Genomic DNA, 17,321 nt, shown 5'->3' with positions numbered 1-17,321 from the left:
GAAATCAAATAATTTGCCTTGTTCTTTGCTAGGTACTGATATGGAAGGGGTATAAAATGCGCCCTTTCTTCCCTGAGCCCCATTCCTTTGTCATCCTTATTCCCAAACTTCCTGCTGGCTTGAAATTGAACTGGAGATTAACAAGAGCTCAGAATATCCAAGGACTGTTGGAGATTAAGACCATTTCTTTTTTCTTCTCCTTCTTACAGTCTGAAAACTTTAAAATGGGAATGGACATGAGCCTATTTAAAAATCATCCTGCCTGCTATTAATGAGAAGTGGGGCAGAGTGCCTGTGGATGCATGTATAAGTAAAGACTGCAAGGCAGGAGTCCAAGGAAGACATTACAGTAGGTTTGGCAAAGCCAGTGGCAGGTGGAGTTGGAGAGAAGGTGAGGCACATGAGGTAGAGAAGCAAGGCAACACTGTCAGATCTAACAGATTATATATGTAAGCACAGGTAGAGGGAAGAAAATGAGGACACATTAATACTGAATCAGGGATGAGGGACTAAAGTTAAATCAGCTTTGTGTGGGAAAACCAAGAGATCAGTTTAGGACATGGTTAATTTGAGATTGATGATATTATCAAAGCACAGATGTCACTCTGACTAGAAGAATGGGGAATTCCTAATAAGAGGTTTACATTGAGAGGGTGCCTGGGTGGCTCAGTGGGTTAAGCTGCTGCCTTCGGCTCAGGTCATGATCTCAGGGTCCTGGGATCGAGGCCCGCATCGGGCTCTCTGCTCAGCAGGGAGCCTGCTTCCTCCTGTCTCTCTGCCTGCCTCTCTGTCTACTTGTGATCTCTCTCTGTCAAGTAAATAAATAAAATCTTAAAAAAAAAAAAAAAAGAGAGGTTTACATTGAGATATAAATTTTGGAATTTTTATTAGGCAGATGAGTTAAAAATCAGTGAAAAAAATAAAGAGGTATTTTACCACGCCTTCAGAAACGTCAGCATGTCAAGGTCAGATAAAGAAGAGGGTAATGTGAGGAAGGTGCCTAATGTATATTTAAATGTAAATAAAAGTTATTTAATAGTAATAATTCAGAATTCTCTTTGTGCTCAGATATCCATACAAGATGAAAATTATGCTAAAATGTAAAGCAGCTAAATGTATCTCAAATATTTTAACCATTTGTATTGCACACACTGGGTTATAGTTATGTTTGTAGAGTACATTAATGATTCTATTGATCTACTAATTAAGGTTTTTTTCATTGATCTTCTAATTAAGTTTTGACTTATGTTAATTTTTCCATCTTTTATTTCCTAGAGATTGGTTACTTGCACTTTGTACTACTTTTACTACCTACACCACATAAGAGTTTTCTGAGCCAAATACTTTTCTTTGTGATTTTGCTGAGTAAGAGAAGGCAGAGAACATTGCAATGATGATAAGAAATATGTGGGGTGACCTTCCCTTTCCTTCTTCCTCTGGTCTTCTAATTTCCAGCCCTCTGAATGCTTTCATTTGGAATGTAAATCTGCTTTTCAACAAAGGCAACTTTGATTAAGTTCTGTAAGTTCTTGAGTGAAATTTCAGCTAACTCTCAAGGTCTTTGGTAACTTTTCACATTATTTAGTTTTTCAGCCATCTTCAGCCTTACTAAAAGCAAAATCTTTATAAATCATGCATTTTTCTGGAAGGGGTGCTGTATGTCGTTTTCTCTTCATTTTTGTACCTCATTTTAAATCTAGGTGCTTCCCCCACCCTACATTTTTTTAAGATAAAGAATATTTAGAAGAAGAATATTTATTTTGCTAAGTCTGTGAATGAAGAAACAATTGATGTTCAGAATTGTATTCTTGTCCATAATTTTTGAGATCTATTCATTTTTGTCCTATTTAAAGATATTTCTGTCATATTTTAAATTGCATGAGTGACAGAGTAACTTGGATATAACAGAATTTTCCAATCCTGAATATAGATGACATGGAGCACTTGCTCAGAGGTCTTAGAACACAGATGTCTAAGCTGTTATCTTGGGCCAAATCCTCACTTATTTTGCCAAAAGCACATATCAATTAAATGGAGTCAGAACTTTCTGCAATATTTCATTCACATTCTGGCTCACTGAATACATCAACATTAAAATTTTTGGTTTGGTTTTTGTTTTTCCCTTTGAATCATCTAGGCATTCTGTCGCTCACTGTTTTTTGTTTGTTTGTTTGTTTATATTGTTTTTATGTATCTTTTAAAACTAACACAACTTTTTCATACATCCCAGAGTTTATTTTAGTCCACCCTTAAATAAATTTATAAAATTTGAAAATAAAAACCATAAGTTATAGTAATGCAATATTAGTTTTAGAGAAAACAAGGAAAGGTAGAAGAATATCTTTACCCAAGCCATACTGAACTGTTTTTCTTCTTATTATTTTTTATTATTATGTTCAATTACCCAGAAAATAGTACACCATTAGTTTTTGATGTAATGTTCAATGATTCATTAGTTGCATATAACACCCAGTGCTCATCACCATATGTGCCCTCCTTAATACCCATCACCTGGTTACCCCATTCCTCCATGCCTTGGCCTTCTGTAACCCTCAGTTTGGTTCCTGGAGTCCAGGGTCTCTCATGGTTTGTTGCCCTCTCTTATTTCTTCTCATTCAGCTTTCCCTCTCTTCCCCTGTAGTCCTCTGTGCTATTCCTTATGTTCCAAATACAGTAAAACCATATGATAACTGTCTTTCTCTGCTTGACTTATTTTGCTTAGCATAATCCCCTCCAGTTCCATCCATGTTGATGCAAATGGTGGGTATTCATCCTTTCTGATGGCTGAGTAATATCCCATTGGATATATGAACCACATCTTTTTTATCTATTCATCTATTGAAGGGCATCTCGGTTTCTTTCACAATTTGGCTATTGTGGACATTGCTATCATGAACATTGGGGTGCATGTGCCCCTTCTTTTCATTATGTCTGTATCTAGTAGTGCAATTGCTGGGTCATAGGATAGTTCTATTTTTAACGTCTTGAGGAACATCCACACTGTTTTCCAAAGTGGTTGTACCAATTTGCATTCCCGCTACAGTGTAAGAGGGGTCCTCTTTCTCCACATCCTTGCCAACATGAGTTGTTTCCTGTCTTACTAATTTTTGTCATTCTAACTGGTGTAAGGGAGTATCTCATTGTGGTTTTGATTCGTATTTCCCTGATCGTTAGTGATGATGAATATTTTCTCATGTATCTGTGAGCCATTTATATGTCTTCTTTGAATAAGTGTCTGTTCATGTCTTCTGTCCATTTATTGATGGGATTATTTGTTTTTTGGGTGTTGAGTTTGAGAAGTTCTTTACAGATCTTGGATACCAGCCTTTTATCCATTATGTCATTTGCTAATATCTTCTTCCATTCCATGGGTTGCCTCTTAGTCTTGTTGACTGATTCCTTAGCTGTGCAGAAGCTTTTTGTCTCAATGAAGTCCCAATAGTTCATTTTTGCTTTTGTTTCCCTTGCCTCTAGAGACATGTCTTTTTATTTTAATTAAGGTTTTATTTATTTATTTGACAGACAGATCATAAGCAGGCAGAAAGGCAGTTAGAGAGATAGGAGGAAACAGGCTCCCTGCTGAGCAGAGAGCCCGCCTTGGGGCTCTATCCCAAGACCCTGGGAGGCAGAGGCTTTAGCCCACTGAGCCACCCAGGCGCCCCTAGAGACATGTCTTGAAAAGGTTGCTGTGGCCAGTGTCGAAGAGGTTACGGCTGCTGACTGACTACTGTCACACAGTTAGGTCTTTCATCCATTTTGAGTTTATCTTTGTATATGGTGTAAGAGAATGCTCCAGTTTCATTTTTCTGACACATGGCTGTCCAACTTTCCTAGCACTATTTATTGAAAAGCCTGTCTTTTTTCCATTGGATATTCTTTCCTGATTTGTTGAAGATTACTTGACCATAGGATTGTGGGTCCATTTCTGGATTCTGGATTCTGTTCCTTTGAACTATGGATCTGTTTTTGTGCCAATACCATGTTCTCTTGATGATCACAGTTTTGTAATAGAGCTTAAAGTCAAGCATCGTGATGCCCCCAGCTTTGGTTTTCTTTTTCAGCAGTCCGCCTGGCAATTTGGGGTCTTTCCTGGTTCCATACAAATTTTAGGATTGTTTGTTCCATCTCTGTGAAAAATGTCAATGGTATTTTGATAGGGATTGCACTGAATGTGCAGATTGCTCTGGGCAGCATAGACATTTTCACAATATTTATTTGAACTTGTTTTGTGTTTTTTCTTTGCATAATTTGGTCAGTGATTTCATTCAAGGAGCAAATGATGAGATGGATATTAAGAACCAGACATCGCAGAATAGAAAGGTAGTGACACTTATTATTATAGGGTGGTAAAATATTTGGCACACTGTTATCAAACGTACCTTTGAAACCAAACCATGTTACCAAGTTAGGTGGCTTCTCTCTGTCAATATCTTCAGTACTGCAGGCCCCACTCATTCAAATTCTTGTTTTCTTTTTCTGTACAAATTTTCCATTGACCTAGCATCATTTATTAGATCACCATTTCTCCCATAACAGTACAGTGTCACCTTGTATTACATCAAGGGACTGCATATGTGTAGGTTTGCTAGATATTCCTTTTCATGTCCCATTGCTTTGTAAGTGTATTTTATTGACAATATTACAATCTTAATTATTGTATCTTTGTAAGTTTTTTTTTAATATGGTAGTGTTTTTTTTCTTTTAAGATTGTTATATTATATTAGGCTTATCAATGTCCATATAAACATTAGATTCAAATTCTTAATTTCCAGAATTCATTCATTCATTCACTCATTCATTCATAAATTTTATAAAGGACTTTTTCTAGATATTTTAACAGAATAAAGAATCGCTCTTCTGTTTCTACTTTCCTCAGATTCTAGAAAATCATACATGGGTCTAGAATTTTTATTAAAATTCTTCATTGAGTCCATGGTAGCCAAACTTTGGAAGGACCTGAGATGTCCTTCAACAGATGTATGGATAAATAAGATATGGTTCATATACATATACATATACAATGGAATATTACTCAGTCTTCAGAAAGGATGAATACCTACCATTTACATCAACATGAATGGAACTGAAGGGGATTATGCTAAGTGAAATAAAGACAATTGTGATATGGTTTCATTCATATTTGGAATATATATAAGAAATGGTGCAGAGGATCATAAGGGAAGGGAGTAAAAGTCAAATGGGAACAAATCAGAGAGGGAGAAAAACCATGAGAGACTCTAAACTATAAAAAACAGACAGATATAAAACAGACTATTTTATGTAGTTTTTATTAAAAAAACTATAAAAAACAGTCTGTTTTTTATTTAAAAAAAAAAACAGACTAAACTATAAAAAACAGGTTGCCGAAGGGGAGGTTGGTGGGGGTATGGGGTAATTGGGTGATGAGCATTAAGGAAGTAATGTGATATGATGAACACTGGGTGTTATATGCAAATACTTGCTCTTCTCAAACAGAACTACAAAATTATAAATCTGTATTGTTTTATATGCTAATGTTGTCTTAATTATTATAAAAGCACTACACATGTAGCGAAATAAATTGACTTATTTTTTAATATTAATACAAACTTGCATTTTTGGAATGAGTCTAAATTATTTGTTATGTTTTATCTTTCATATGTATTGCTGGATTGGATTTGCTAATACTTTGTGATTTTTCTATCTATTCTCATGCAAAAGATTGATCTCTAGGTTTTTTGTTAATATTTTTATCAAATTTTGATATCAAGGTTATACTGCTTTCATAGAATGAGTTAAGGAGTTTGGTAGTGTTCCCACATTTTTTATTCTCGCTACAGTTTTTATTAGGTTGGTATTTTTTTCTTTTTTTGTGTTTAGAGGAATTCATATATGAAGCCATTAGGTTGTGAAGTTTCTTTGTTGAAGGGTTTTAAAAACAAATGCAATTTCTTTAATTGATGTAAAATATTCAGTTGTTTTATTTCTTTTGTGTCTTGTTGTTTTAATTGTAAATTTCACCGAAATTTTCAAATAAAATTACTTTAAGCTGAATAAGTTTTAAATTTTGTGGGGGAATTTCCCATTTTCCATTCCTCAAATGGACTAATCTTTTTGCTTTCTCTCTTTTCTTCTCTATTTGTTTTCCTAGTGACTTATCCATGTTATTGCTAATTATGAAGAACAATCTTTCAACCTTGTTAATTTTCCTTATCGTGTGTTGTATTATATTGCATTAATTCCTTTTTGAGCTGCTTTATTTCTTTTATCCCACCTCCTTTTGATTTAAATTGATGTTCTTTTATATTTGAGATGGCCACTCAGTTCATTGATTGTCAACCTTTTTTCTTGTCTAACATATTAATTTAAGGCAAAAAGTTTCCTTAAAAATGGTTTTATCTCACACATTTTAATATGTACATTATACAGAAAGGGATGTTCCTGGATTCTCTGCAATAAATTGTGGTGACTTTGTGCATCACTGAATCGTTTCCCTGGAATAATAGTGGCCTGAGTGCTATATCGAACTCAAGTGCTAGACTTGTAGTTGTATGTCAACAATCCAGAAAGATATACTATGACTGCACATTCTCATTAAAATAAATACAACAATGTGTTGTCATCCAGAGACTAGAAAAGGGACTTGTAAACATTTGTTCAGCAGAACCGAGATGCATAAGGGGGACTTAGAAAGCCAGAAGACAGATTTCTGACAGATGTGGGCCTTTGTAGGTAGTCATGTCCACCAATCCTAACCATGGGAAACCCTGGTGAGGCTAAGGTCCAGGGTAGAGACTGGACATCATTTGCACCAAGTGCCTTATGTGACAAAACTGCAGCCATCTCCCAGTTCATCTCTTGCATGTCTGAGTTTGAGTGTTAATACACCCAGAAAGATGCTTTGGTACTTGAATTGTTTGTGACAACAAAGCACCCATTGCATTATTTCCTTCACATTCCTTTTTCCTCCCTGGATGTGTGCATGTTAGGATAGGAGATGGATTGGTTTTGGGACAGGGAAGGAATGCAATACTAGGGTGAATGTACAGTATGAATTTATCATGAAGTTATTAAAGCTTAAGGGATTTCAGCTAAGAGTTCTAGCCATATATTTATATGGTCATTTGTTTTGGGGAATTTTTTTAAAAAGAAGATATTTTAATCACAATCAGTTTTAAAAGCTTACAAATACCACTATCATAAAAAAAATTATTGACTTCCTAACTTACCATATATATATTTTATCGTTTGACTTCATACTCTGAATTTGTCTCTGCTAAGGTGTTTGATTTTCTAGAAGCTATGATTTCTCCATCCAAGAAAGTTTCATGCTAAGATCCAAGCAGAATTTCAAACACTTCACTAAGAGAGGATGATACAGGTTTATGTAAATTATGAGTAATATCTTTGCATATGCAGTGTCTTTAGCCAGGGCCCTGCCAAGATTAGCAAGAGAGAAAGTGAAACAGATTAACATTTATTAACATTTTCATGTTCCTCAGTATTTTCCTTCCCCACTACACCCTCAAAAAAGTAGCTTTGCCTACACAGTAGCCACCTTCCACCCCCCTGCACACACACACACACATATACACACACACAAGCCCTGAAAGTAATCCTTAAACATAAATAATAGATTTGGGGACTTCAAGATTGTCCTCTTGTTATTATCTCCATTGCTATTCCTTTAATAGTTCTCCATTGACACTTGTACATACAATAAACCAGGATGACATTTGCTTAGGGAAATCAAATGCACACTTTATTAAACTTTAGAACTAACACAATGCAGGATTCACAAATCTGAACCTCTTACTTTGGGCCTAAAGTGTGAGAGGCTAGCTAAATATTCATTACAACCTTATCTTCTATGTAATTTTGTCTTTAAATGACGATTTCTCTATTTTATCTTTCTATGTCACATTTGGATAATGATGAGGTATGTCAGATACCTGGTTACCATATACCCCTGCCAAGTCTATTCTTTTCTTATACCTTCTCGAGGGGAGAGTGGTATGATTGTAGGAATAAAGCACACAGGTATTTCACATTTTGTAAAGGTAAGTGAGTAAATATTAACATGTACAGTCATTAATAAACATGTAAATTAAATGTGTGCTGTTATATGTAATCTTAAAATCCATGGAAAATTTTCCAGTACTAGCAAAAGATACTCAGTCTATTTCCAACTCCCCCCCAAAAAAAAGCAGGGGAGAAGAAATATGTGAATATAAGACATGCAAGCTGGGAGCTATGGATAGAGATTTTAAAGACAAGCTTTCAAAGTGAGAAATGAGGGAGATATTGCATATGGGAGGTCTGTCAAAGACAGAGAAAAATAAAAAGAAATTTAAAAACCATTGCTTTGGACTATTTGTCACCTTCATGCTGTTTCAAGAAGTGCAAGTTATATAAAGAGCTTGAATTATTTTGAATTTGTTCTGTTCTCATGGGCTGTGTCATTTTAACTGCAACACTGCCCTGAGTCTGAACTGTGTAGGTCAGGGCTATAGCAATATTTGTATGCATTAAATTTATAACTTCCCCATCAATCAGGGAAAATTTGTCCTGTGATATATGATTAGGTTTCCAAAGGGTCCTTCTGTTTACTGCTGATCTTAGTAGTGCACTTATTAACTTCTATATATTTCCAATTTTTCCACAAGTCCTTTTACGTAAACACTTAATAAAATTAACCCTTACATACTCAGTTTTTTTTCTAGAATTTTTTTTTTAAATATTACATATTAGGCAGGTTACTCTTACTCAGGGACTTGTATTCTAATGTTGTTTGTAATATTTCTAAAAATGGAGATTTTTTTTTTAAAGTTTTTATTTATTTGAGAGAGAGAGCACAGGGGTTGGGTAAGGGGCAGAGAGAGAAGCAGATCCCTCCACTGAGAAGGGAACCCATGTGGAACTTGATCCCAGGACTCTGGGATCATAAATGGAGCTGAAGGCAGATGCCCCACCAACTCAGCCACTCAGGCATCTCTAAAATGGAGATTTTTATTCATTGGTTACTCCAGCAACTGAGACAGTCAGAAGTACATTGAGACTGCCATGATGGAGAGGCCCCATGTTAGTTCTGTAGTACATCTTCCCTGCTCTATGTTCATGACCACATAGCCAGAGAATGCTCTTAGGCGATGTTTGGGAAGCCAACAGCATGAAGAGGAATTACCTAAAGATGGCCTTTAGAGTAAGGGCAGAGAATATGGTTATAGTACCAAGCATCGGCTAATCATCTGGATCTCAGTTCCTAAATGTCTGACTGAAAGATCGCTTTGAGTGATTTTGCTTACATAGCTTCTGTGATGTATGTGTAGGATTTTGAAACGTGTTATTATTCTGAACTTCATACTGGATCAGAGCCAAAGGAGAAAATATTACTGGCTGTAGATATGAACTTGACCTTTATCACAAAAATAAGCAAATACATAAATAAATAACAGCCACGAGAGGCTTGTGTGAAATACAAATATGACCTCCTCTTGTTGTATCCTGGACAGATGAAATATAAGGAGTATACCAAAACAGTAAGATTACAGAATCTTCTTTCCACTGAGTGGAAAGAAGGGGCTAAGATCAACCTATCTCAGATACCCGACTTTTTTATATCTGCCTACCTTTATGCTTACAGCTGATTTTTTTTTTTTCCCCAAATAAGGACCAAGTTCTTCCTTGGAAGGAAGGTAAATATATGCTGGGGGAAAGTACAGGAGATTCCTAAGGAGGAGACTCTGCTGGGTAGAGCTATCCCAAAGTTATCACAGGATTATCAAGAATTGCCAAGGGACACCTGGGTGGCTCAGTTGGTTAAGCAGCTGCCTTCGGCTCAGGTCATGATCCCAGCATCCTGGGATTGAGTCCCACATCGGGCTCCTTGCTCAGCGGGGAGCCTGCTTCTCCCTCTGCCTCTGCCTGCCATTCTGTCTGCCTGTGCTCGCTCTCTCCCCCTGCCCCCAATAAATAAATAAAATCTTAAAAAAAAAAAAAAAAGAATTGCCAAAAGGTTTACAAACCTCATGCTTATCTTTTGTTCTTTTTCTTTTGATTTTTAAATCTACTGATAAAACTTAATGAAAACAACACAAGTCACTGTACTGCAATACCCCAGCATCAGAAATAAAGAAAAACCATGTCCCCAGCCAGAAGATATAATGTCATAACCCATGATCTCATAGGTCTAGAGGTAATCAGCACCTAATTTTTGAGAGAAGACAGTATCTTCAATAGCTTATGGGTCCTGGATGATTGAATAATTCTTCTGAAAGAAGAGAGAGGGGCAGCATTTCCTTTAGGCACCCAGTGAGTACAGCAGTGATGGCTTTATTACAGAGTACCCTGAATGTGCCAAGATTCCACTAAAAACAAAATCCAATAATTTTCCTTTGGTACAGTTGAATGGAGCTAAGGTTCTGATTCATTGACTGTAGATAATGCTCAGATGTTTGAGTTTTCACTTTATCTCAGCAAATAAGACTAATAATTCAACATTCAGATGAGCACTTACATTATTATAGCAAAATGGTAAACCTTCCAAGAATGTGTTTGATTGCCTGGTAGTTATCTCTGGGGTTTCTCACAATATGACACATGGGAAAAAAAAAAAGAAAGAAAGAAAGAAAAGAAACCTAAGAAAATGAGCCCAAGAAATTCTTCTAACTTAAGTATAGTATTTTTGAAGCCTAATGGTAATCCTGTCTTTTAATGTAGATTACTCAAATATTACAGTGCTTCATACACATCAACAGAGTTAAAACCAGCAATGGTTTCCATGTGATTATTTCTAGTCACCAGGTATTTCTTACTTTGATTTTACAACCTTTTTTAATTTGTTATTCAAAGAATTCAGCTAACCCTGCCATTTAACAACTTTTCTTTTGCATTATACAAATACATTATAGGTAACTTAAAACAAATTATTGGTTGCTCTTGCCATTTTAATTTTTTTTCTTTACTTTTTATTAACATATGATGTATTATTAGCCCCAGGGTACAGGTCTGTGAATCGCCAGGTTTACACACTTCACAGCACTCACCATAGCACATACACTACCCAATGTCCATAACCCAACCACCCTCTCCCTACCCCTCTCCCCCCAGCAACCCTCAGTCTGTTTTGTGAGATTAGGAGTCTCTTATGGTTTATCTCCCTCCCAATCCCATCTTGTTTCATTTTTTCCTTCCCTACCCCCCAAACCCCAACATTGTCTCTCCACTTCCTCATATCAGGGAGATCATATAATAATGGTCTCTCTGATTGACTCATTTTGCTCAGCATAATACTCTCTAGTTCCATCCATATCATTCACTTCTTTTGATGGCTGCATAGTATTCCATTGTATATATATACATCTTCTTTATCCATTCCTCTGTTGATGAACATCTGGGTTCTTTTCATACTTTGGCTATTGTGGACATTGCTGCTATAAACATTCGGGTGCACGTCCCCTTTGAATCACTACATTTGTATCTTCAGGGTAAATGTCCAGGAGTGTGATTGCCAGGTTGTAGGGTAGCTCTATTTTCAACTTTTTGAGGAACCTCCATGTTGTTTTCCAGAGTGGTTGCACCAGCTTGCATTCCCACCAGCAGTGTAGGAGGGTTCCCCTTTCTCCACATCCTCGCCAACATCTCTTGTTTCCTGACTTGTTAATTTTAGCCATTCTGACTGGGATGAGGTGGTATCTCATTGTGGTTTTGATTTTATTTCCCTGATGCCGAGTGATGTGGAGAATTTTTCATGTATCTATTGGCCATCTGGATGTCTTCTCTGCAGAAATGTCTGTTCATGTCCTCTGCCCATTTCTTGATTGGATTATTTGTTCTTTGGGTGTTGAGTTTGATAAGATCTTTATAGATTTTGGATACTAGCCCGTTATCTGATATATCATTTGCAAATATCTTCTCCCATTATGTCAGATATCTTTTGGTTTTGTTGACTGTTTCCTTTTCTGTACAAAAGCATTTGATCTTGATGAAGTTCCAATAGTTCATTTTTGCTCTTGCGTCCCTTGCCTTTGGAGATGTTTCTAGGAAGAATTTGCTGCAGCTGAGGTCGAAGATGTTGCTTCCTGTGTTCTCCTCAAGGATTTTGATGGATTGCTTTCTCACATTGAGTTCCTTCATCCATTTTGATTCTATTTTTGTGTGTGGTGTAAGGAAATGGTCCCATTTCACATTTCTGCAGGTGGCTGTCCAATTTTCCCAACACCATTTGTTGAAGAGACTCTCTTTTTTCCATTGGACATTCTTTCCTGCTTTGTCAAAGATTAGTTAACCATAGAGTTGAGGGTCTATTTCTGGGCTCTCTATTCTGTTCCATTGATCTATGTGTCTGTTTTTGTGCCAGTATCATACTGTCTTGATGTGATCTTATCTTTTTAAGGTAATTTTAGTTGATGACACTGAATCATGTAGTGTAGTTGTTAATGCTTTTGTTGTCTTGATAAATTCCAAAGATTAACTTGTTTCTTTCATTTTCTTCTCAGTAGACCATTTGGTTCTTTCTTTTTTCCCTTAGTTTTTTGTCTGTTTTAATGCCTGTGTTGTTGATCACTTGTCTGCATTTCCTATTACTGCTACTTTTCTTTTCACTTAATTATTTGAGTGATTACACTGTTTTCTCTTAAAATAGAAATTCATTTTTAAAGTCCTGTCAATTAGTCTCTCACACCTTTAATGATGTTTACAACAACAAGTAGCAAGATTTATTTCAGATTTCAGTCTCTCTCTCTCTCTCCTGATAAAAGTCTGTGAGAATGGAGACTAAAACAATTATGTGATGAAAAATATCATTTTGAAAAATTGTGGTCCTATTTTTTGTTGCTGATAACTGTAGAAACTTAATAACTGAGAATCAATCACAAAAGGCGTGACTTAGTGAATATGCAAAGATATGGATGATGAAATGAGGTAAAAATACAGAAAGTAGAGGCTAAATTGGAATATTCAAAAACCAAATTTTTAAAAACCCAGACAAAAAATATATGATTGCATCATCCTTAATACATTTGAGATATGTATCTAATAAGACTTAGACTCATAATTTTGTCAGGTAAGTATGTAGTACTGAGATTCTTTATATAGGGGTAAATACATGAAGAGCTTTATGAGAAAAAAAAGTTATTAGATATTGTTTTTGGAAAGCTACCATGCTATTTCTAATCAAGGAAAAGCAAGAAATTATGGGGAAGTGTATTGGGGAGAGTCAGCCTTTGTCTAGCTCATAAATATTATATATCTACAACTTTCAGGATTGTATAAATATAGAAATATCATGTCTCATAATTGAAATACCTATTGGAGCATATCTGTTCCAAACCGCAAATGTGATTGACATATTGCTTCTGTAAGGTGGTGGCAACTCTGCCCACCAAAGATTCATGCTCTTCTCTCATGATTTGAGGCAGGTGCTGGGATAAAGCTATCTATCTAGCTAAGCATTTGGTTTTTAGCCCTCTTGTATCTAAGCAGAGACATGATTAACTCTGGCTAGTAAAATGTGAGCAAGAATAATGACTGTCACTTCTTCAATAGGAGAGTTTTGTTCTATTTGTCTTTCTCATGGAGTCAGAATTATCTAAAGTCCAAATATGACTTCATCACTAATAAACGGTGTAATTCTGTTCAAGTTTCTTAAATTGCTAAGGTTCAACAACACTTATCTGTCAAATTGAAGAATTATTACTTAGAAATACTATCTCAGAAATAGGTGTGTTTTGCATATTAAAAAAGAATATATATGTATAATGTTCTGTACTACTCCTAACATATCAGAAACATTAAGAAAATTGTATTTATATGGTGCTAATGCATACCTTTGTTTCTTTTGAAGACAGGCATAGGGATAGTATTTTATTGTCATGTTGCCTATACGCACTGTCACACAAGGAGCACGGTGTGTGGGTTTTGAAAATTTATATTGAATTCAGTTAAAAATCAAGTTATGTTAAGACCATCCTAACTCTTCTGCACAATTCTTTAGAGTTTTTTTTTTAACAAGTTCTACCATACAATTGTACATTTGCTTGTCCATATGCATTCTTAAAACCTATTTTAGTGTGGCTTTTGTAAAGTTTTAAGGTGTTTTGAGAACACATATAGCCCTTATGCAGACCATTCCCATTTTCTGCCTTTATTATTTACCAGACTAAAAGAAGAGTCATAGATTCTTAGAGTGAATGAGAACTACTCCATCTAAAGCATAATAGCTTTAACAACATTTATTCAGTATTTGACAAATATTCACTGAGTGTCTGCTCCATACCTTCCAACAGTTCTCATCTATGCTCTCTTGGAACATTCATTCTAGTGGGGAGAATGACAATAAACGAACTAACAATAAATAAACAAAGATAATGTGGTAATGAGATCAGGGTACTTTTCTGAGAACAGAAGCATCTCATATCACTAAGTATCAGTTCCAGAGCTACCTCAGAGAGAAGATACAAGGTAAGAATACTCCAGGCTAAGACAACTGCAAGTAGAAACCCCTTGAGTTAGAGATGAGAAAATGTGTGGGAAAAAAGCATCAAGGGGCAAGACGTCATGTTGGGATGGCTTCAAATTACGTATTCCAACTTGCCTGATCAACAGAAAACACTGTAGGAAATTTTCTCTCCCTTTACCACGTTCTAGTTGTTTCTGGTTTACTGTTTTAGAATTGTGCAATACTATAAACCTAACCCTCCTAATGTTTGTCTTTTTAACACCAAACTTCCTCATTTCTTTTCAACCTTACTAGGTAGTATAATAGGAAGTGTCCTGGCTTTGTTGTTAGATAAACACCAACTCTGGTATATATTAGTTTGGTAGTCTCACTCAGGAGAATTAAGTAATCTTTCTTAGCTCCAGTTTTCTCTTTTGTAAAATAAGGAAAATCATACCCAGCTTCCAGGAATATTGTGAGAATTAAAAGAGAGAACTTTGTAAAGTACAAAGATAGCACCAGGCACATAACATGTGTTAAATGAAAGGCAGCTATAATAATAACATTCATTACATTCTTATTACTCTTATTTTATGGTAGCTCTCCCATTCGTCAATGTTCCTGTGAAAGCACAGAACTCTAGGTAGAGTTCATTGAGGTCATCAGTTAAGAGCTATTCTTATTCTTTGTTCTTCACACTTCACTTTTATAATTAAGCTCTACAATGTTTTCAATGTTTTTGGCAAGTATACGGTACTTATAGTGACCTCTGTAAACAAATATTTTGATCTTCTTTGCCTTTGTTTACATTTTTTCTCCTTTTATGAACTGTTAGATCTCTGAAACTTAGGTGGGAGGCAATGTAAAACAGAGGGTAAAATCCTGGTTTTGTGGCTACATCTGGCTTTGAATGCTGGCTTTGAATCTGTCTGAACTGGAGCAAGTTGCTAAAAAATTCTGAGCATTTTCCTCATTCCTTGAATGTGGTTTTTAGTAATTACTCTGTAATATTTTTGTAAAGATTACATAGGACGTAGTATGGAAGATGCTAACAAAAAGTCTAGGATATAATAATAAATCAATAAATGGTAGCTATCATTAACATTCTCTTAAACTGTAATTTGCTCTCTTTTTAAAAAAATTTTTTTAAAGATTTTATTTATTTATTTGAGACAGAGCATGCACAAGTTGGGGGGGTGGGCAGAGGAAGAGGGAGAAACAGAGTCCCCACTCAGCAGGGATCCTGAAGTGGGGCTCTATCCCAGAAACCTGAGACCATGATCTGAGCCAAAGGCAGACGCCGAACTCACTAAGCCACCCAGGGATCCCAAGTATCTTTCTTTCTTAGATCCTTTCCTGTAATCTCTCTATATATTTTCTTCCATTTTTGAATCAGGCATAAATGTTATTAACGCTCTACTACATTTATGATCACATGATTCATGAGACTTTGAAAAGATCAGGGCGAAGTGTAATGCCCAGGATAATCCACAGGATATCTCTCTATATGCAAACTAATCCACATGTAGGTATGGGCAGTCAGCCATTGCCAAAGATACTTTTGTCCTTTGGAGATGTATTCACTATTGATTTATATATAGTCCAGCTTTCCTTGGATTGATATGTGATTCTGTAACAGATGGGTTGGCTATATATCATTGTAAAAATTAACTATATTATCCTTAATTTGTGAAATATTTTAACAAATTACTATTTTTAGAGACTTAAAATGTTTCTTATGATTCATTTGCACAAATCACACTCTCATTTATTAGAAGCAAATAGGAATACATATGAATGGTCATTTTACTGCAATCCCTATGGTCTTGCCATTTGCAATGGATTCTGTTTATTCCTGACTATGGACAAAGCTCTTCTTTATTCCAACAAATTATAGTATAAGGACCTATTTGATAAAGCATTCTCCATTCTGCTGTGTAAAATTGCATAGGCATATTTTTATACATTTTGATTTGTTAAATCCCCTATCAGAAGGTTTCAAGCCATACTGTTTGATTTTGATGTAATTTATGTCAGTATTTAGAATCTCAATAATGACTCTATTGACAAGTAGTGCACTCTGGGACTTTGGAATTTGGGAAACGAAATGGGAAACTCATTCCAATTGTACCATAAAAAATAATCGTAACTTTTATAAATGTATAAAATAATTAGTTGAAGTGAATTCAGATGAGTCTAATTTAAATAATATAAATGTAATTAAGTAATAGTGATTCCAAATTTTATCCATTGTAGTACCTTTTCAAGACTTTACAACTTGCAAAATTCTGTTCTTAATGGAGAAAAATAGAAAAATAAACATTTTTAAGAGGGGATATAATATATTTTTGGTCTCAAAATAGAAAAAAAGTTGATTCTTTTGTTCATAATTCTAGTTTCTTGTAGAGACTCTTAGGAAAAAGGAAAAGTAAATTTGTGTTGAAATTAATTTTGTAGACCTTTTTCAATAATAATATACATTCTTATTTCAATTTTAAATGCAATTCAATTCTTCGGTTCTAAAATACAGGAGGTTGTAATAAAGATTGGTAATTATGCTTTAAAGGGGAAAATTGCCTTGAAGATGTTAATTTTAAACTTTACATGGTTTGCTTTTTGATCTTATTTTTATCATGTCATTTGCAATCATATCATCAAATTCTTATTTTCTTCTTTAAAATTAAAACAAAATGAACAGTACTGCAGACTCAAATTTGAAACCTGATTGCTTTTTATATTTTAGTTTACTAATCATCTCTTTTTTCTTTTAATTTAAAATTAGGTTAAAGCTATTTAATAAATAGTTTATAATTATGTCTAAACTTGTTCATAGCATTACGAGGCAAGAAATCCATTGCTATGGCTTAGTGATATTGATACTGATATTATAATTTAATAAAACAGT

This window comes from Mustela nivalis, assembly GCF_964662115.1.
Source record: "Mustela nivalis genome assembly, chromosome: 11".
NCBI classification, from domain to species: Eukaryota; Metazoa; Chordata; class Mammalia; order Carnivora; family Mustelidae; genus Mustela; species Mustela nivalis.
Note: the sequence above shows the minus strand (reverse complement) of the source record.